The sequence below is a fragment of the Pituophis catenifer genome, unplaced genomic scaffold (genome assembly GCF_029215685.1).
Source record: "Pituophis catenifer annectens isolate HBS135680 unplaced genomic scaffold, rPitCat1.0.hap2 SCAF_16, whole genome shotgun sequence".
NCBI lineage: Eukaryota > Metazoa > Chordata > Lepidosauria > Squamata > Colubridae > Pituophis > Pituophis catenifer.
In genome coordinates, this window is record NW_027256896.1 from 21,422,832 (window position 1) to 21,443,402 (window position 20,571).

Sequence of the window (20,571 nt, forward strand, 5' to 3'; positions counted from 1 at the left end):
ATGTTAAAACAGCTGCCCTTCTGTTTTCCCAAGTGGTTAGCTGGAAGAGCCTTTGGCCAGTGGGGCCTTCGCTGAGCTCCAGAAAGGGTGATCCTGGCAGCAAATCAAAATTGCCCTGCTCTTTTACACCCAGCCAAACTAAAGAGGAATTATTTCCAGATTAGGTCCACTCTACATCCCTTCTTCTACATGTGTTCAAAGATAAGACTCTGATCTTCTGGATTTTGCAACATCATAAATAAGAAAAAGCTCACAAATTTAAATTACATGTGGTTTACCTTACCAAAGTGCAGACTTTGGTAGACTTTTCTAAAATATGCATTTTTGTTATATGCATTTGAAAACTGACCTCTGTTCCATTATTTTTAGAGAAGAGCAACATCTGAGGAACCATTACATTTAAATCAGTGTACTACTTTGCAAAAGTCAATTGGCTTAGAAAGGCAGACCGAGCTAAGTTCTTAATGAATAGCAATAGCACTTAGACTTACGTACTGCTTCACAGGGCTTTGCAGCCCTTTCTAAGCAGTTTACAGAGTCAGCATCTTGTCCGCCGGTCCCCCAACAATCTGGGTCTTCATTTTACCAACCTCGAAAGGGTGGAAGGCTGAGTCAACCTTGAGCCAGTGAGATTCGAACTGCCAAACTTCTGGCAAATGGCAGTCAGCAGAAGTAGCCTGCAATACTTCATTCTAACCTCTGCGCCACCACGGCTCATAATGAAACAAAGCCATGGGTTGAATCTCCCTGTAGACTTAGAAGCTGCTGGCTGAGGTGTCCAAACCAGCCTCAAGGCAGCCCGTGCCTGTGTTTCCGGGTTCAGTTTGAGCCATTGGCTTTCTGAACCAAAATATTTCAGGTAACTAAGTTGTCCGCCTTCTCTCCTTTTCGTTAATGCGATCCGCAAATCTCCCCAGCTAACCAAGGGAAGCTGTTCTGAGCACATCAAATTGAAAGCTACCAGCTGAAGTGTTGCTCACAGTCCAACTCCGACCCCAGAGGTGGAGAAACAGGAAGGGCTGAGTGAGGTCTGCATCACGCCCAGACAAGAAACCCCCAACCCAACCAAGGGCCGGTCTCAACCTTTTCACTCTGGCCTTCCGAGGGGAAGCTGAAAAGGGCTGGGCTGGTTTAGAAACCAGTTGGGTGAGATGATTGTTCCTTGACCTGGGAGCCTGGCTGGCTCTGAGATGCTCAGCTCCAAGGCTGAGTCAGAAGCTCTTTCGAAACAGCGCACGCGGCTCTGAGCATCTCAGGGAAAGGGGTCTATAAAATATGCATGGCACATTAGGGTGAAAAAGGTGCCCTCAGCTCCACGGACGCATTCGGACCTCATTTTGAATTCTGTGGGTGTCAGATGCAGCCGGTTCTCTGAATTCCGGGGCAAAAGCAAGGAAGATGGGAAAAGGCCACCCTCTCATCTTCCATGTGTCATGCATTTATTCTGCCAGTGTTCTCTCACCATATGTGCACACGGACTCACACAGACACAGACACCTTTATGCAAACAGCCGAAGCGACAAACATCCAGTCACTGATGAGACAGCCTCAGTCCAGTTTATGTGCTTTCATTGATGAGTTATCCCAATGCCCAGGAATGCTGAGCAGGACAGGCAAGGAAGACTGGGAAGAGAATAATGTTATCCAAATACAGGCTCTTTTGCACCAATGCAGGCCAGGAAGAATGAAGGGAGAAAGTGAATCAAACCTTCCCTGTCTGGTCCCACAGAACACCTGGAGGCCTTGGCGGCTGATCCTCTGGCAAAGACTCTCTGGATGTGGTGTTAGACAAAGCCATGTCAAAAACCACCTCTCCAGTTTCACTTCCAGAGTCCGCAGCTTTTTTCTAGAGCCAAGGAAGTGGCTGGGCTTTTAATTGCACTCCATTGAGCCAAAGATGGTTGGGTAGGTTGTTGGGGGGGGGGGAAGGAGGGAGGGAGGGAAAGCGAGAGGGAGGGGAGAATGCTTTTTTTCATTATTGATTTTTCGGGGCAGCCTGGTGTGAAATTTTTGATGTAGTTGTTTTAGGATTCAAAAGTTGAACATGAAAATGCATTATTGATCTTGCCCTGCTAAGTACAGTATGCTGTTCATCTAAGCCATGCATTATTGATTAGCGCACTCAACAGTCCTAACCTTTTATTTAATCACTCAGAGGCCATTTATTTATTTGCTGGTGGCTTCTGCAGAAGCTGGCTTCCTTCTTCGCGCCCTTCCACGGGACTTCTGACGGCTGTCCACCCCAAAGCCAGGGCTGGAGACCTCGCTGTCTGCAAGAAAGATGTGACGGTGGGATCCTGGCATGCAGGTCCCTGCTGAGAGGTGCTGGGCAGCCTCCAATCTTACGCCAGATGATGCAGAAAAATATTGTGGAAGCGATTTGTCTTCATAAGTTGTTTCTCTGACACTGTGAAACATTGCACAGTTCGAGCTAATCCTACCACAGATTTCCAAGTTCAAATTTCAGAGGCACTTTATGAAAAAGTGGTGGGACAGTCTTGAGAAGCCTGATCTGATGAGTGATGGCCATCCATCATCCAGAGACAAAGAGGCTTTGCAGAACCGAAAAGGCCAGCAGCAGCACCATGCCAAGAGTCGCTGCTCAAGGAGAACTTTCCTGGAGAGCTAAAAACGGGTCCCCTTTATTTGCACTCAGTTGCATTTTGTTCATTGACAAGACAAATATTATTTACAGAGAATTTACATACATGCCATTGCTAGAGCATTTTTATTCCCCAGAGAATTAATATATAATTTATGTGCCTTTTTATTGAAGCATTAATCAAGGTTATAGAGGGAGTCGGTGCAACATCAGTCCAAGAACGGCTCCTTTGCTCTGAGCAAAAAATGAATAAGATGACAAAAGGGATTTTTTAAAAACAGGCAAATAAATGGAGGTGGTTAAAATTCTCAGCAAAGAGACAGCAGAGGTCCTGAGGGACAACGGGCTGCTTGAATGCTTGTCATGATGTTGCAGTGGCGTTGGGCTAAGCCATGATGGCAGTTCTTAGATTCCATTTCAGCCTCACGGACCATTGGTTGAGTTGCTGTAATGTGCAAACTCAGCCAATAATGGGTTATTCAATAAACCTTGGTTTGGTGCAATCTACACACCCACCCTTGACCATCCCTGGTGCTGTGGAATGAGCTATTGCATCTCCTCCTGGCCCACAAGAGGCAGAAGGTCTGGTAGGGGATTACCACGGGTGGGATTCTGTTGTGGCTCGCCAATGGCCAGCAGAGCTGGCAGCAGATTCAGACTGTGAGGAGGTTGGGGAAGAATGTGGGCCAGTCCTGGAGTCTGGGGAAGGCTCAGATGATGGCTCTGAGTTGGAGGCAGAGAGGGGGCCAAGGCCATCTGGTAGTTCTTTGCTGCCTCCAGAGTCTCCGGAGTCTGACATCAGTGAGGCAGAAGAACAGCGGGAGCCTGTTCCCAGGGTGCGCATGTGCAGAGCTGCCAGGAGACAGGAACAATTAAGGAAACAGGGTCGACTTGGGAGTAAGGCTTGGAGATGATTGGCCCCTCCCATAAGGTATAAAAGAGGAGCAAATGGGATGTGAGCTTTTGCAGGAAGCAATTAGTTCATCTGGCCGATTCAAGATTTGAAAATTCTGTTTGTGACTCTGTGCCAAGTTTGGCCTTGCCCTGCATCTGGACATTAGCTCTTTGCCAGCGGTCCATGTGAGATAGGGGGATGTTGATAATCTTCCTCTGAAAGACCGTTTATCAAGCCTTGTGGACTGTAAATAAAAGTAATTTACAGCTGTATGAATTAAAGAGGTTTGCCAGGACTAAGTTTGTGCTGTTTAATTTCTAAGGAAGCCTAAGTCAGAACAGATTCTATTGGTTCTGACCAGTTTGGGCAAAGCGCGCGATCACCACCACTGGGGATAACAACATTCATCTGAAGCAAAACACTGTGGTTAGCTTGGGGCATCCTTCTGCTAATGTCCCCTCGCTCCACAGAATACAGAATTACAGAGTTGGGAGGGACCTTGGAGGTCTTCTAGTCCAGCCCCCTGCTCAACCAGGAGCCCCTATACTATTTCAGACAAGAGGTTGTCCAATCTCTTCTTAAAAGCCTCCAGTGATGGAGCACCCACAACTTTTGAAGGCAAGCTAATCCACTGGTTGATTGTCCTGACGGTGAGGAAGTTTCTCCTTCATTCTAGGTTGCTTCTCTCCTTGATTCGTTTCCCTCCATTGCTTCTTGACTTGCCTTTAGGTGCTTTGGAAAATAGATTGGAGACTCCACCTTAAAGGATATTAAAATACAAAGAAAAAAGCTGCCCTCAGAGAAATCCCTCCGAATGAACTATTGAACACATCTTTGACAGACACGCAATATCATAGGGAGTCCTTTGATTCATCTTGCATCCCGTCAACCATCATTCAACAATGAATCCTGTTTGGGGGAGACATTTTTTGCAGCACATCTGTATCCCACTTGGTTGTGTCTGAAGTCTAAATAAATTCTATGCGCAGCACACAGAAGGCCCTCGGGAGCCACTCATCACGGTGGAGGAATTCTTAACAAACACTCCAAAAATTATCCCTTTTCATCAGCAGAATGCCAAGAGTGGCTGCCCGAAACTATCACCGGTGCAGCTGGGGAAATGCGCAGGTGGGCTTGAAGGGGGCTGGCATGGATGCTGCAGTCTTTGGCAGCTGTGGAGACATCCTGTGCCTGAAGAGATACCACGGAGAAGGTCTGGCTTGCCCTGAGCCAATCTGTGCTCCAGGATAGAAGGGGCACCTCTGAGGATGGTCATTAAAAGGGAAGAACATTTTTCCTGCAGGTTTGAGGCTCGGAGGCAACCCCAGGGAAGAGTTAGCAGGATGTGAAGACAACAGCAGTTCCGCCGCCTGTATTTCTGCCTGTGGTCTCCTCTGGAGATGAAGTTTTGTGCAAGGAGTGTTAAAGAGCGTTAAGGATGCTTCCAACTGAATTGGGACCATTTCACTGCTAAAACCAGGACTTTCAGGACGTTTACAGAAAAAAGTGGGGATTCCTCTGGATCCAGGAGATTTTCCATGATGATGGAGCTTTCAGGGGCTTTGCATGTGACGAGGAAACAGGGGGCTCTGGAAGGACCTGGAGTATTAATGTTCCACACACACACACAAACAAACACATGGAGGCCAATCACAAGACCATCATCCTCTTCCCCAAAGGAAGTATTTCCCTGGAACCAGTACAAGGTTAGTTGGGTTACTCCGCCACTCCCTGCCTGGCACCGAGTTGGCGCAGATCGCCCGGGCAGGCTTTCTGGCATCAACTGCAGAGCGGTGAGGTCTCTTGGCCTCTGGTCCACATTTCTGAGATATTTCTGTCATGCACAACCATTGAGCTTAGCAACTGGAGGAGAGCCAAGAACTCCCACCTGCCTTCCGGATCAAAGCAGTGAAAGAATTGCTTACAAGGGAGGGAGCTCCTGACCTCCAGGGCCAGGAAAGCAGGAATGATTCATGCCTCAAATACTTGGCTGAAAAGCTGTGAGCTAGCTGGGAAGGTGAAATCAGAAGTCTGGTGTGACCATGCTTGGTGTCAGACTTTGGGGTAGCCACAAAGGCTGGGAAACAGGGAGACTGGATTGGTCAGCTGGCTGTCACAGCAGTTCTTGCACAAGCAGCTGGTGTAATGTTGGGCAACCTTCTGGCAGCTTCGACATCCTGGATGTTTCCTCTCACTCAGGGCTGGGTTGGGACTCTGAGCATTTCAGAAGACACAGATCTTCCACAGCTCCTGCCACGGGTCTTATGGAGCCTTCCATCTTCCATCTGAGGAGACATCCAAGTCTGTCAACCTTTGGGGAGGGCAGGAATGGTGACCACAGAACATGGTGACCAAGTGGGCATTAGATAGATCACTCTAAGGCCTGGAGCCTGAACAAGGAGATGTTGCCGATGGGCACACAGCAAATTTAGCCATTCTGCCTTCTCTCTTTTCCAGCCTGCAAACTGAAGCCAGAAGAGATATTAAGATGTGGGGAGATTGAGGGTCTCATAATTGACATTCTAAAGTGGGAAAACAGCAAAGAGGCCCAGTTACTATGCCGTAGAAAACACAATTCCCTTCAGCATTTGAATGGACATCAAAACAGGGCGTGACGTCCAGCTGGTTTGCTTCCCTCTATGTCCTTCCATTTGACAGCCGAGTCTTCTTGTTCCATGCCTTTTTCCTCCCTTTGGATGGACAGACGTTCCTTGCATGGAAGGACCAGCTTTTCCCTGGTCAGCTTGATTCTGAAACAGGTTCAAGGTGGTTCCAATCATTTGAAGACCCTGAGTGTGGGGAGGGGATGTCTGATGGCATTGAACTAATGACCACTAATTAAACCTGATCTGGAGCCACACTCCCACCGAAGCCTTCCGCTCTGCTCCCCTCCCTGCTCCCAGTCTGCTTAACTGGCCTTCATTAAATTTGACAGCTCTCGTCTTCCTGGATCATGTTCTCGGCCCTCTGGAGATGGCTGTGGGCTGCTGCCGCTTGTTACTGCAAACATCTGGCGAGGAGTCCTCCCTCTGCGCAAGCAAAAATTGCACCCTTCCCTTACTCCAAGAAGCTTGGAGAGGTTGAGTGCAAAAATTAAATTAGCTCGGAGACTGATTAGGCGAAATGGGCTGGCGACGGCCGGCACCCTTCCCAGGGAGCTTCTGAACTTCCTCACGTGTCAAAATAGAAAGGAGGGAAATGCACAAAGATGCAAAGCAGCATCCATGGATAATCACAGGGTGGTGACAAGTGAATGTTAGTGCCTTGCAGAAGACACCCCGAACATGGATTTTTTTTCCTTCACTGTTTTTGTTTAATTCAGCAAAAGATAACATATTTTCCAAATTTATTTCAGAGGAGGGGAGAATTTGGGGGGGAAGGAGGGTGGGAGAATCAAGTTCCAGGGCCCCCTCTGGCTCCCCATACCCTTCCTGGCTTCTTCTGCTGTCCTTGCCAGGAGGAACTGTTGAGGATTGTGAGAAGCTTCAGAGAGGCGCGACCTCCATCTCCAGGAGGGGAAGCACGTTTGCCAGGGCGCTTTGTTTTGGGCTGCTTCTGGGGGGGCTCCCGCCAAATGCGATAGTCTGGGTGGAAGAGCCCTGGGAGACAGGAGAGAGAACCGCAGACGGGACAACCTCATTGTAAAAGAAATTTCAGCCCCCACAAAGAGGGAGGGCGGGAAAAACATTCAGAAGGGACCCTCCCCACTTTTCCGGAGCGTAAAAAGAAAGGAGGGAAGGGATCCTTTTAAGATTCTGTGGCTGTAACCCTCACATAAAGATCGAGTGAAGCCCCTGCTTGTGGGCCTTGTCTGGACTTCCTCGCAGGGTCAACATCAAAGAGGCCACCTCTGGCCTCCTCCAGTGCTTGGCCAGGCCTCCCTCCCTGCCTGCCTGTGGCCTTCTCACCTCTCTGGCCCGGCAGGAGAGAGAGGCCCCAGCTCTAAGTGTGAACTAAGTTCCTGTGCAGTGTGACTTTCATGGCTTTGTTCTGAGTCTATGACTTTAATTATTCATCGCATCCCATTAATATTTTATACCATCCTCTGGATCCGCAGTGAGGTTTCCGACATGCATTATGAATGCATCCCAATCCGCCAAGGTGAAGACACCAAATCCTTCCAGGCCCTCTTGAAGTTGATGGCCAAGTCAAGCAAGTGCTCAAATCCTTCTGGCTCCTTAGACTGGATCCCCCCCCCGGGCCTTTTCTGCACCCAGGGCTCCCCCAGGCAGGTGCTGGGAATGATGGCACCCTGCAGCACAATTCCTCCTAGTCCCCAGGAAAGACACCAATTCTGCTCAAAATAGCTGCAGAAGGCCGTGGAATTGAATGGCATGAGTGTCCCCAACCTCTGAGCTCTTGTAGAAGTGTCAGCAATCACCTTGGCCAACATTTCCAAGGGAGGAACAAGTGAAGCTTCTTCTCTCCTGCAATTACAGTCCTCAGGTAGGCCATTCAGGGGGTGGTGAAGGATGTTTATTGGAGACTTGCTATATTTGGAAATCCAGAGGGGTGCGAAGAATCCCCAAGTTCACCTATTGGTTCAGAGATGCAAAAGGCGAGATTGCATTCAGCTCTGAACAAAGGAAATGACTCCACTGAGATCCTTTGCTTCTGAGGCTCACCCAGAGGACTTTCATGGTTCCAGAATCCATGGAGGAAACCATGCAGAGCAGAGCAACAAAGAGGATTAGGGGACTGGAGGCTAAAACATACAAAGAACAGTTGCTGGAATTGGGTAGGTCTAGTCTAGTCTAGAAAAGAAGGACTACGGGGGATGTGATAGCAATATCTCAGGGGCTCTTCTCCAAAGCACCTGAGGGCAGGACAAGAAGCAATGGATGGAAACTGATCAAGGAGAGAAGCAACCTAGGAGGAATTTCCTGACAGTGAGAACAATTAATCAGTGGAACAGCTTGCCTTCAGGAGTTGTGGGTGCTCCAACATGGAAGGTTTTTAAGAAGAGATTGGTCAACCATTTGTCTGAAATGGATCCCCTGCACTAGCAGGGGGTTGGACTAGAAGACCTCCAAGATCCCTTCCAACTCTAGTATTCTGTTATTCTGAAACTACAGAGAGCATGAAGGGAGGGGTCCGGAGGGGTGTTCTTTCCTCCCGGCCTTCTTGTTCTACCTTACCTGAATTCAGAACCTTACAGAGCAGTTCAGCCTCAGGCCGGATAAAGTTTCATTCCCAGCCTGACAGCACAGAACAAGCCACGTGGATTAAAGTGCAACACCTGATACTCTTACGATCGTTTTTAATTAAGCGCTGGTAGACAGAGATATTGCCTAGGCCCGAGATGGTGTTAATTAGCTAAGACTTGTCAACAAATGATTCATGACTCTCTCTTTGCAAAACAAAGAATGCCTTGATCCTTTCTGCTCATATTCTAAATTTACATAATCGCCCGGATTTCACCAATGGAAATAGGGACGCTCCATTCTCCCAACAAGGAAGGCAAACTCAATACACACCACCAAGTTTTGCTCTTTGGTCACTCTTCAAATCCCCAACAGAAGTTGGGAGGTGGAATTAAGAGAGAACTTCAGTTGCGTATCCAGATTGGGAAGCTTGGCCTTGAGCATGGGTCAATGCCATGGATGCAACCTTCCCAACTATAACGGGGGAGAAGTAGGGTTGCTTTCCTCACATCAGTCCTGTCCAGGGCCCAAGGACCATAACTCCCAGCCAGAGAAAGTCAATCACACAAACTCTGCTCACCCAAGCTCAGGGTTGCTTTCCTTGCAATTAAATGATTGCCATTTGGCTTTTAGTCTTTCATAAACCACCTGAATACAAGGTCCAAAGAACAGATTAAGCACAATGTCTAGAAATCCAAAGAAGAGGATTGATGAGCATGAAGAAAGATGAGGCTACTCAACGGGCTCATTAGCCGAGTGCCTGTGGACGGACTTCAAGGCCTGCTGGGTCTGGGAAAGGAATGGGACGGCCGTGATGGACTGCAGCCGAGAACAAATTGACGGGGTTGGGCAAGGCTGCCATTAGTTCCACAGGTGTCAGGAGCACTTCATGCAAGGAGCAAAATTAGGTTGTGTAGTGCCACTAAGTAGGAAACGCACAGGAAATTAAGCTCACTGTAAATTATATTGAATCATTTGTAGAAGCCACTGTCAGGTGCAAGAAGTCAGGAAGGAAGGAGGTTCAAACGACTAGAGGTTTATTGCATGCTAGAGGTTTATTGCATACAAGAATCTGAACTACTAACTGTCAAAGCGAATTGGCGGTAGATATGAGTCAACAGAATTCAGACTAGATCTCTTGTGGGTGCCAAGGGACAAGAGACTGATGATGTCCTTGACCCCTCCCTTGGTCTTGGCCTGGTCATCTCCTCCAGCCACTTTATCAAGAGTCACCAGCAGTGGACAGTGGTAGAGTAATTAACCAGGGGCTTGATGAGATTAAATTCTATCAATATGAGGAAAAGGACCATGCTCCAGGAAAGTTCTTGAGATACTTCCAGCTTCCCAACTAGAGCCTCCCTCAGAAGCCAGCCATCACTGACCTCCTCCTCAAGGAACTTGCCTCTCTTCCTTCTAAAGCAGGTTGTTTCTCAATCTTGACAAATTGAAGGGATGGACTTCAACTCCTGTTGCTGGCTAGAAAATTCTGAGAGTTGAAGTCCACACTTCTTCTGATTGCCAAAGTCAAGAAACTATTCTAAAGCCACTGCTGGTCAGGCTATCTTGACCCCAATCAAGCTGAGAACATCATTGCTGGAATGTACAGTATCCACTCAGGTTCACAGGAAGGTCTCCGATGGCCCAAAGAAGGGTCCTAAACTCAGATGTTTCCCCTTGAATTGGGAGCCGAAGCTAGGAAGAAGCCACAGTCTGGTGCTCTAAGCACTTCTGAACGATTATTTACAATTCCTTTAAAGGAAACTAAACATCCAAAGACTAATGCAGTAGAGAGCTAAGCTCCATTGTAATAATTCCAGGAGCATTTTTTTTTACAAGAAACACGCTCTGTATTCCTAATGAGCTCCAGATATGAAGACATCTGTAAGATATCACCATCAGCTTCCCACACTCACTCAGCCAAACGACATAAATTACCTGTAAAAGACCTGCACATTTTTCTCGTTCTCCTTTCACACGTGCCACTGATAACCTTCTGCAAAACAATCGATGGCAAAGCCTTTTCTGTTCCAGGTGAGCAGCTTTTCATCCCTGCTGCATATTATGAACGCAGCTTTGCAGCCAATGAATAAAGAAAAGCCCCTTTGGGGAAGGCCCCCATGTTCGCCCCACCCACCCACCCTGCCCTGATTTCCTGCACTGTTTTTCTTTCAAAATAAACAAATAGAATGTTTGCATTTCTCTGCTTATTTCAAGGATTGATGGTGCTACTGTGAGAGTTTCATTTAAGATGATTTACAGCAAGTTGGAAGAGCAGCTTAGGAAACCATTAGGACAAATGCCTGAATTAATGATCTCTCCGCTTCCTCCTTTGGTAAAACGGAGCAGGGTCCTGCCTTCGGAGGCCTCCTGGGCTGCTGCTGGCCAGTGGGCAAAGGACAAGGACCCCCAACACAAATCCTGCCCCCTTGGCCACCTTCAAAGCCTCTTCCTTACCAAGCTGTCCCCTTTGTGCAGGTTCTTTTCTATATTATGGGCATATAAACAATTTTGCATTATTTTAGCTCCGGGAATATTCAGCACGGAGGAGGAAGAGGTGTGGTGGTAGTAGAACCACATTTCAGTTTTTTAAATTTCAGGCTTTTAAGAAACCAGGGAAAAATAAATTTGGCTTTGCAAATAATGCTGAACTACTCTCTCCAGCATCCAGTCTCCATTGCTCTGCATTAAAAGAAGAGAACTGGGGAAAATCTGCTTGTGACAAAAAGACAGAATTTTATATGGATTCATACATAATTTTCATGGAAAAGATGGAAAGATTCACTCAGAAGGCCTCTCTCATGCCCCCAGATTGACATTCTGTTTCCTAGAAGACCCTCCAGTGAAAATTGGCAGGGAGAGGGCAGAGGTTTCTTGGCCTTCAGCAGTAGACAGTAGAAGTTGTCATCAGGATCTGAACTTGACTTTTTTTTCCAGGAACTAAATTCCTGGAATCTGGGGAAAAGATCCAACCGTTTTGGCCAGAGATAGCTTTGGCTAGACCCAACTCTCCTCTTGGAAACTGAGCACTTCAACCTGACCTACCAAACATCTAAATTTGTCAAGATTAAGTAACATTGGCTTGAAAGCTGGAAACTTCTCTTCAGCTTTTAGAATGCAATCCCCTACAGAGTTCTGGAAATGGAGCAAGGAAAGAATTGCAAGGCGGAAGTGAACTGGGATGAGAGCTATTATTTATTTACTCAGGTGAGATCGATGGCCGCCAGAACTTTGGAGAGTTCCTCATTTCCTCCCCAAAAAATAACACTTGGTGGGTGGGAGGGGAGCTGTGAAGTCAAAATCTCCTAGACGTTTACCATGAATTTGCCAGAGCTCAGCTCCCTCCTCATGCACTTAGTCTCCTATGTTTCTCAAAGCCCAGGACCTTTCAATATGCCTCATTATGGTCTTTTCTGCACTGATGGGTTATCTTAATTAATAGCGGTTTAGCAGAGGGCTGAAGCAGAGATCGAGTGATTAATTGCACATCTTTCACCAACACGGGGATTGAAGTCAGTGAAGGGAGAAATGGAGAGCCACAAGGAAAGAAAAATCGGAGAGCAGCAGCTGATATCCTTGAGGGAACGCAGGTTGCGAGAAACCCTCACAGCTTCTTTGCAGGCCAGAAATGTCCGGAAGCCACAGCACATTGGAGGGCCTGGTGAGAAGGGTTTGGCTGATGAGTTAATGGGAGGACCTGACACCCCCCCCCTTTTCTCTGCCCACCCCCAGGCCTCCTTCACTCTGGCAGAAAGGCGGCCATCTGCTCAGCCTCCTGGAATGGCCCTTCCCAGCTCAGCCTGGAACTTATTTCTCGTTTGCCACCTGGACCCAGTTCCTCTTGGGTCTCCTTTATGGCAAAATGGTCAAAGGAAGCCTTTACAGATGGGGAGGTTGGAAGCTATGATCTCCACCACCTCTTTGGATACATGGAGGTCATTTTATGAGCAGAGAAACCGTCTGGTTGACTGGCCCTCAAGCAAGTTGGAAGTGAGATTGCAATTCAATAGGACATCACAGCAATGGGCCTCTTTATTTTGGTGGGAGGGAGGGCTAATTAGAGAATGTCATTGAAGTCATGGAAGCTGGGTCCCCCACCATATTCCTCTTCCCCCAATGGGGCCCTGAAGAGAGGAAATTAAACCGCCCTGGTGTAGATCTTTTTCCTTCGTTTGCTAGATCAGTAAAGACCGGAAGTCCTTGCTCCTGTTGGACAACTATAATTCATGTTGCTCTTCTGTTGCCAAAAATGCCCTTCCCTGATGGCTCTGGAGAAGATGGCTCTGGTGTGAAGATCTGGTGTGTCCATCAACCACAGAAACTGCCACCCAAAGATTTGCTCCCCTTCTCTGTTCCTGTGATGGACCAGGAATGGAGCTGCCTTAGGCCCTGGGTGAAGGAGGCCACAGAAGGGACCTGCAGCTCCAAGAACAGTTTGGAGCCCCTTTTTATTTCTGAAATCACTTCCTCTGAAAATCAGCATGTGTGCATGGGGGGGGGGGCGCATTTTCTGCCACTGCAGATCAAAACAAATCCCGGCCATTTTGTGCTAAGACAATGAATGACGGAAGGCTTTGGTAATGTCCTAATTTTCTATGCTGGAGATTTTTTGTTTAGTTTTGTTTTTTTCTTGTAGGATAGGAGGTGCCTGCATCACCTAGTTCTGATATTTCTCTAGTTTAGCATGGACAATCGCCGGGCAGGACTGCAGCCTAAAAACTGGCTAAGCAATACGAACACCTCGGGTCTCTTCCTGCTGGGGGTAAATGGGTAGTGCCTCAATCCCAATTTCCCCCCCAATTTTCCCATTCAACTTCATGGGGAAGTGGGAGGGGGGAGTTGTTTCCCCTTCCTTTTTTTTCCTTTCAAGGGAAACCATGGAGATTTCTCGAGAAGTTGCTTGTTTTTGCTGAAGGAGTAAGAGAAATGACTTTTGCTGGGCAGCCCCCCATCCACCCAGTCTTCCATTCAACCTCTGCCATTGAAGGGCAAGGTCTGGGGCTCACCCTCAGTTGGGCCCCCAGGATTCCCTCTGGTCAGCCCCAACCAGCTGGGTTCATACAGCACACTGAACCCACCATGAAGGCTCAGCCAGCCTGACTGACTGGTGGGCAGGAGCAGGCAGGGAGTCTGCAGAGCAGTGGGGAGAAGCATCACAGCCACCCCATAACAGCAGCAAGGAAGGAAATTCAAAAATGCCCCCAAGAGAAATCTAAAAAGAAAACTTCAATCACTCTGACAGCCTGGAGGATGGATTGTTGGGAGAGAGAGGCCGGTTTTTGACCCAAGGCAGAAAGAAAGGCAAGAGGTTTACTAGCAGTGGTCTCTCTCCCTGGCCTTCAATGGGCTCCAGGCTGCAGCTCTTTTGCTCCGGCTGGTGCTGAACAGTTGGGGCTTGTCCACTCTTTCCCCCTCCAGATCCAAGCAGGGCTGTCAAAGGGAGCCCGGTGGGTCCCGGGGCCGGACGTGGCTTTGGGTTAGCAGAGACACCTGGCGCTCACCTCCTGAAGCAGCAGCTGCTCCAGGTTGCTCGTTTGGTGTGGAATGGATTTATGCCCATCTGAACTAATTCAGCAGCTGACGCTCTTTTTGTTACCGTACGAAACGATCTGTCAAAGGCCCATTGTGAAGGGCTCCAGAAGAGGCCAATGAATCAGGGAGGACGTGGAGCTGAAAGCTTGACAATTACACAACTGCGACCGAAGAGAATTACACGACTGCCGAGAACAATAGTGGAGGACACGGGTGGACGCGATGGGAGGTGCGGAGGCCCGTAATGGGAAATTGCTTGAGAGGTGATTAAACCCCAGCTGAAAAGTTCTCCGGGCTGATCTTATCGGGTCCAATTGAGTTTCAGGCATTCAAAGAAGGAGATGAAGCCGCATTTCAGCTGCCTTCATTCGGCCTCCGAGTCGGAGCCGGGAGTTTTTTCAAAGCCCACGTGCAGAGGTAGAAGGCTCTAAATGCGTCCTCTTTATTTCAAAAGAGCAGGCGATTAAATCCCAAGGTGCAAAAAGGAGACGTTTGCCGAGCTCAGTCGCAGCTGCGTCTTTGCCAGGCTGCAAAGCTCTCCTAGTCCACAAGCCCATTGATTGGTTCACTGTCTGTCTCAGCACCTTGCATAGAACTGCTGGATTAGCAAGCTCCCTTTGATCATGGAGCTAACAAGAAAATGCCTAGAAATAGATGTAGAGGAAACTTTTCTGCCGATCAAACTCAACTTCTGCGGACTTCCTGGCCCTGTCAGGTTGGTAAGGATGCCCGCCTGCCCTCTGGAAAGCCACTGGAACCAGAAGCTTTTGCCAATCCGAGGGGCTCCATAGCACACTTCAGGGAATACTTTGGGTTTCTCACCACAGACAATGCCTGGTGTGAAGACTCTGATGCAGGCCAGGTAAGGTCAGCTCTTCTTCAGCTCCTTGTCTTGATTGGTGGCCCTGCATTGACCCAAACCCCATCTCTAGTAGTGGCCAGCAAGTACAGTAAGACTTTTCCTTGCCATCAGAGAGAACTGGGGCCCATTCAATTCTTTGGGGAACTGCTCCTGTCATCTCTTCTTCCCATGGGACAAGGGCCTCCTGTTTTAGGCTTCCTGGGGGGGAGACAGGTGTGGAGTCTTTTGAGCCACCAAGTCCAGCAGGGCTCCAAGCGGCCCTCCAGGCTGAAACCTCTAACAGATGTCCCAGTCCCAGTCCCAGTGCAGGACTGTCCTTGCTGGACCTGATGATCTCCAACCTGCTTTTTGTTTCCATTCCAGATTCCTGGTTCCCAAACGGCTGCCCCATTTCTGCAAGTGTTCGGTTCAAATTTATCACAGACACACCTGTAATGCTCTGAGCATTGGCAAGGGAGCATATGTCACTGAACACCAGAAAATCTCTTTGGACTGAACTGCCAAGAATTGCAATCCGGCTCATTAAAAATAAAAACACAATACCATCACAATGATTTCTACATTTTCAAATGTTTGGTCCTCTGCGTTTCAGCACCTGGACAGCGACGTGCAGCCTAATATAAAAGGTGGGTTTTTTCCCAATTGTGAGAAAGCCATTTGTCCCGTCCTTTGGCCAAATGGTTACTATTTTTATATCTCAAAAATAGGTGTGATTCTTCTCATTGGTTAACACTAAACTTCTCATTAAGACCAGAGACAGGATGAAGCAGAAGAACTCCAAAACTGACCCTCCAGAGAATTTTACGTTTGTATCTGCTGTAGCAAAAGCTTTAGTAAAAGAAAATTTATATTTTCTCTCTCTCTCTCCTACATATTGGACTGTCCAACTTTCACTGTGTTTGACCTGCTTGGCCCAGCTCCTGGAGGGAAGTGAGCCGATGGCTCCCATTAGTAGCAAATGGAATATTTAATACCTTGAATGGCTGTATTTTTCCTCCGTTTCCAGGGATCAGCCGGCATCTGGACTGCTGGAGAATCCATGGAGCCGGAACCGTTTTGGAGCAGGCTTGTGTTTTACCGCTTCCACCATCGTTAAAATACAGCAAAGGACCCTCTGGGGCCGAAGCTCCTCCTCCTTTTCAAGGGTGGCCTGTTTTCTTAAATACCATTTCTAAAAGGATCCATAGTAGACGGAGTTTATGCAACACGCTAAGCCCAACAATGTCATTTGCAAACCACAGTAATTGGTTTGCACAAATTAAGCCACAAATCTCATTATGATTTATTGTGTTGCATCAACACAGCAAGGAAAGCACCTTTTTCCACACAGGAGAGAAAATTTAGTCCTTTTCTGTTTCTTCTCTGCAAAAGGTTATTTCCGTAATCATGAAGCAGCCAACAGCCTGTGAATTGTTGTGTAAATCTGTTTGGCTTTGTGGCAGTTGGTTTACAGTCGGTTTAAATCTCCTTTGGATGGAAAAAAGCCAGTTCAGAAAAGGTGTTGCTTTTTATATGTAGATCTGCTCCAGTAATACGTCCGACCTTATTTCAGATTTGGTGCAGAACTTGGCTGTCTGCTTTGATGGGATGCAATGCTCCGTTTGAGGTCATTCCGGTGTTTGCCACAGTGAGACATAAAACAACTGGACTGGCTGGATGGCCAAGAGGGTTTTTTCCTGCACGCTCAAGTGCAGAGACAATTTATCCAACAGGAGCTTTTGTTGACGTCCTTCTTGTGAATATAATAGCAAAAAATCTTGGGAGGCCAAACCTTTTGGAGAAACATCTGAAAGAAGACAGGAATTAATGTCCCAAAGGTGCTTTTTCACTTCTCATCCAAGAAGCTTCTTCAGTTCTTCAGTTCAGAATTGAGGAAGCTTCTTGAATGAGAAGGGAAACATTTTCAAGGGGAAAAACCAGAAAGTCCAGTTGCCTCTTGAAAAAGCACCTTTGGGACAACCATAGACAACCTGGATAACTGAGAATCTCTATAGACCAAGAAATCAATAGAAGCTGCATTTTATGGACATCTTAGAACAAAGCGAACCTCCTTTCACTAGAGTCTACTGTTGTTATTTTTGGTGAAATTGTTTTAGAATTCATAATAAACTTGGCAAGAGAGTGCCAAGGGGTTTCTGCCATTCCTTCTCCCCTTGACCAGTGATCCTTCTTGCTGTTCTCTTGGCTCAATGAAGCCACTACGTTTCCCCAAAGCCCACAGCCAAGAGCAGCCAGATGCCCTTCTCTGATTTAAGAACTCTGCAGCCCATCTCTGCTGGAGGCATCACTGCTGCCAAAATCCTTCGGACCTTCTCTGATTGGCTTCCCAGCACTCCTCCAGAAGTTATGAACTGGAAAATACCTTTCCAGGGCTCGTGGGGATAGATCCAGGGTTTGCAGGACCCATACCTCCCTAATTTTATAGGCTCACACACAAACCTTACATGCTTAGGATCTCAGCATGTTCTTCCTTGCAACTCTAGTGAACAAGTCAAGATTGAGCTTTGACAAGATGGAGAAATGATGGAATCAACCCGGAGGATATTCAAACTAGCCCAGCCCATCACTCAGAACCCCCTGGGACTTCTTACCCAGCGTTCTCGGCTTTTTGGGGGCTCCAGCAATGAATACAGAAAAAGAAAACCACTATAAAAACAGAGTGACCGAGATCTCCTTCCCTCCCCAGCCCCTTATTTTGGTATCAAGTGGCAGAAATTATCTTTATTAGAAAAATGAAATTTTTCATGTATTTACATTTTGTACATTTTGTTATACTTGGCACGTGTTTTCTCTGACAGGTATGTACATTTCAACATAGGCAAACACTCAGTTCCATCACTCCCTTAGCATCTTTCTCATTCTCTCTCTTCTCTTCATTATCATTAACAAAAATGAAAAATACAATACAATTTGAAGACAATAGTAGTCATTATATACTTTTTTTCTATCAACAAAAGTTTAAAGCAAACATTTGTGGGTTTGTTTTTGTAGATATGTCTCAAAATATTATTTATACAGTATTAAGTGCTTAGTCATGCATTTGGGTTTAAATATGCAGATGAAGATAAAACTGCCGTTGAGTGTACAGAACAGAGAAACAAACAAACAAAATTTTACCTGAATCCTGTATCTGTTTTAGACCAGCAGATCCAACTATTGATGTAAGATTTTTAAAGACATCTACAATTGTGGATGGTCAGAACGTTCATGATCCTTTGAGTGTGGGTGCATATTTTAAAATGGTTGAGTTCTAAAACCTGTAACTGTTGCTTTGTGTGTTGAAAATGCTTATGCTCCACTTCTGATAGCCAACTCACACAATGTAGGTTAGCTGCTGGATGACATCAATACCAAGTATTGATTTGAACATGTAATGGATCCTTCCAGGTGGCCTCCAGGGATAGGACTGTCGTATCAATTCTGGCTTTTAGTAAAGTGAGTCCAGTAAAGACTTCCTGTGTATTTAAACACCTACGTTGGTGTGCATGTACATCTAAAATGCATAATACATGAATGCAACAAGCAGGTGCTTGGATACATGAATATCGTACAAGGATGCTCACCAGGAGATGCGTCTGCTCAATGCTTCCTCTGAACAAGCTGTAGGACAAGCACCTCCAGAAGCCCTGAGAACAGGCTCCAAAGGACAAAAATGCATCAGAACCCACGGGTCCAAAGAGATTGAAACAGAACGAGTCACAGGAGTGAGTCTTCATATCTATTTAATACAATTTAGAGGGTGTGTAGGTCAGAATCACAAAAGAACTCAATGGGTCAACTTGGATGTCATGGGGATGAATTGGTTATTTGTGAGTGTATCAATTCAGGAGGGCACCTCCCAGAAGAACCCATTTGGCAGGTACAAAAGAGATTGCCCAGAAGTCCACGTCCTTCAAATATTAACAACAGAAAAAAACTCAACACAGAAATTGTTGTAATGTGATGGCGTTGAGTTAAATTGACCCAACCATATGTTTATACATGAAATGGTGAATTGGCCAGCTTCCCATTTGGTTCTTTGTGATCTGGTTTTTCACCATCATATACACACTATGCAAATTGTATTCCGAAATGGCAAACTCTTCTGTAATCTCCCCAGCCCCTCCTCAGATGCGCAAGGAATTGACCCCTAGTATTTTTAGAGCTCCAGGCCTCGCACATCTGGTGGGTGCCAGCTGAGGAGGGTGGCTTGATAGATGCCAATGCCCAAGCATTGTGGTCACCTTAATTGTACTTCGAATGCACTTAGCAGTACACGTATAACCAAGAGTACTGTGTATGAAGGGTTAGGCTGTTCTGTCTAGGAGAGGTTTTCTCCTTTGGGTTGTGGGGGAGGGTCGCATTTTGGGGTCACAATTGACTCCCTAGCAAACAAGGGCTTGTATTCATTTGAAATGGAGTATTGAAAAATTAAGTTACACACGACTCTACCCAAATTTTCTCTTTGGGGGGGGGAAGGGAAGAGTTGTTATGTGCACTTCTCTCAATCTGCAAAATGCTCTATTTACCACTGAGCCAGCTAGAGATTTCTCTGCCGGTGTAGTGCGATGTACCAATTTGACATCCAAACACTTGAACCTCTGAGGAATTATTCTCTCAAGGATGCAACAGTAAACAGTGCTAGAAAGAAACTTTGGTGTGTGTGTGTGTGGAGGGGGGGAGGATATTACAACTATCTAACAGATTTATTGGATTTCCGAAAGGCAGATGCTTGGCTGTTATCTGAGCCAACCAGCTGTGTTTTCAGCAGACCAATGTAAGATCTGGGTGCAGTTTTTCTTTCTGAAACCCCCCCACTGGAGAGTTCTCTCTGAAAAGACCTGTTCGCTGAAGATTCAGGACCAAGGAGATCCTGCCACCCAGGAACATTTTGGAGATCTTGACAGAAACATTTAGCGGATGAATCAGGGAGGTTCCGCTTAATCTCTGCCCCAGGCCCTACATGGATTCTTTCTTAAGAACTGACACTGAGACGGAATACACAACCACAGCTTCACCAGGAGAGATTCCACCTACGAGTTCAGGTAGCCCGAGGGAGGATGGATGGTTTGAAATGATGAAGCCCAGGCTCCTCTCCCAGAACAGGAGCCGTTGGACCAGACCTTCGGTCTGCCTCGCCCAAGAGGGCCACCCCATTTCTCTCACCACCCCCACCCCCAAGAGAGAACAACATGTAAACATGGCTTTCCGGAACTGCAGAAGTTTCTACATGAAAACTGCAGCTTCCCAACCGTCCATTTCTTCGTTTCAACCCTGAGATGATCTATCTGTTGTACGCCGCCTAGAGACACTTTCCATGAGATGGGCGGCCATATAAATTTGGTAAATAAATAAATAAATCTATAGAATAATGTTCTTCAGCGAAATGCTGACCTTCCTTGAAGAGAAAGCCAGCTGAAGGCCACGTGTCCAGAAGGACTAACCGATTCTCAAAGATCAAGAGGTCACCAGGAGACCCGAGGCCGCCTGCAGCGAGAGACTCAAGACTAACGGAGTTGGAAGGGGCCTTGAAGGTCTTCTAGTCCAACCCCCCTGCTCA